Source organism: Ictidomys tridecemlineatus, chromosome X (assembly GCF_052094955.1).
Source record: "Ictidomys tridecemlineatus isolate mIctTri1 chromosome X, mIctTri1.hap1, whole genome shotgun sequence".
Lineage (NCBI taxonomy): Eukaryota > Metazoa > Chordata > Mammalia > Rodentia > Sciuridae > Ictidomys > Ictidomys tridecemlineatus.
Genome location: NC_135493.1, coordinates 18,855,983 through 18,858,162, shown reverse-complemented (window position 1 = coordinate 18,858,162; position 2,180 = coordinate 18,855,983).

Genomic DNA, 2,180 nt, shown 5'->3' with positions numbered 1-2,180 from the left:
ATTCGATGGATGGCTTGGCCCTTCTGTCTTGAGGATTGGAATCTCCTGGACGGGGATTGGATTTCGCTTTCCATGTCTACAGTGTTTGCAACAGGTTATTAATAAAGTCTCTACAAGGGGGGCCATATTGAGAGCAAGTTGAAATTCATTTAATAAAGCCTGCAGCTTGAAGCTAGGCTAAGCCACGCCCCCAGGAGGACAGTGGGTAACTCTGAGCAGCTAACCTCTGCTAGGGAACTTTGAGAAGGGTACAGATCTGGGATCTTCCTCTTCACATTAGTGCCACTCTCCCAGACTTCCTACTCATATTTAGCATTGTCCTGAAATATGTCTGGGGAAAGAAAATAACCTGAGAAACAACCATTTACACCAAGGTATCAGGGGCTCAGAAGATTCCCTTCCCCCAAACTCAGTTTAAAATTAATGAATGAATCTTTTATACCAGCCTAATAATCAATAAGGCCAATGGAGGAGCAGGCAACTGTAATAGAAGGATCACACTCTCTAGAGTCAGACCAGGCTTTGGATCTCACTCCTGCTCCTTAATAGCTGTATGGCTTGGGGTTGGGGATGTGGCTCAAGCGGTAGCGCGCTCGCCTGGCATGCGTGCGGCCCAGGTTCGATCCTCAGCACCACATACCAACAAAGATGTTGTGTCCGCCGAGAACTAAAAAATAAATATTAAAAATTCTCTCTCTCTCTCTCTTTAAAAAAAAATAGCTGTATGGCTTTAGGCAAATCTTTAGCCTACCTGCCTCAGTTTCCTCCTCTGTGAAATGGGGATGATACTAATCAGCTATCTTGTAAAGAATGCATGAGAAATTAGATACTATGCATGTCAAGGATCTTTCACAGAACCTGACAAAGAATAGGTATTCAATAGATGGCAGCTATTATTACTAACAAGGCAGGAAAGATGTCTGGGACCTTCTTAGTGTCCTTCAAATCACAGCCCTAGGTAAAAGGCTACATCTACTTTAGACAAAAGTTACTCTGCTCAAATAAGTCATTGAATCTATACATATGCTTTCCTATTTTCGATACCTTCATGTTTTTAATTACCCAAAGTAATTCATCACCGAAAACTCTGTAAAAAAATAAAGTTAGAATATTACAAAAAACACAGAAATCCTTCTTGACCAACTTACAATTACATTTCCTTGCCCTGAGACAACCATTATTTTCAATATTTGGGCGCATTTATTGCACCCAAGTTCACATATGAATACATACATACAAATTCCCGAGTGTGGTCTTCACGTGGTTTTCTTTTTTAAAAAGCAAAAGGTATGTTTTATGTGTATGTTTTGAATATTATATTGAACTATAATGTACATTTGGAAAATTGAACACAGGTTAACTATGTGGTTGATCAGTTTTCACAAACTGAACATATATGTGTAATCAGCCTCGATATCAAGAAACACTGTCATCATCTCAAAAGCCTCTTGTGTGCCCTCTTCCAGTCAATACCCCCAATAGTGGCCACTATTCTGATTTATATGAGCATAGATTCGTTTCAGCTGCTGCTTTAGTACTTTATATAAATTGAATCACAGTGTATTAGTTTTATATTGCTGTGTAACAAATGACCACAAACTCTCAGCTTAAAAAAAAAACACAAATCAATTATCTCACAGTTTCTGTAGATCAAAAATTCAGGCACAATGTGACTGGATTATTTTCTCAAGGCCTTGCAGACTTCAAATCAAGGTGTCAGCAAGATGTGTGATCTTATCTAGGACTCAGGGCCCACTCTTGAGCTGTCAACCAGGGGTTACTCTCAGCAACTAGAGGCCACCAACATTCCATTCCTCATTTCAAGTCCTCCTTTACTTTCAAGCCAGCAAACCAGACCTTCTCCCTTGGCATGCTTCCTCTCTGACTACTTCTGTAAGCACCCCAAGAATTGTCACTAGAATATATTCTGCTTTTAAAGAACTCATGAGACTAGGTCAGGCCTATCTAGATAATCAACCTATTTTCAGGTACCTGGTTTGAAACTTGAATTGCATCTGCAAAATTCCTTTACTGAAATATGTAGATCAGTGTTTGAATAACTGGGAGAAGGTTTGTGTATGCATCTTGGTCATGGAGTCTTAGAGAGTCATTTTAGCATCCTGCCTACTATGTTCAGTATTTACTTTTTAAAAAAATTCTTTCTTCTTTCTCTAAACATT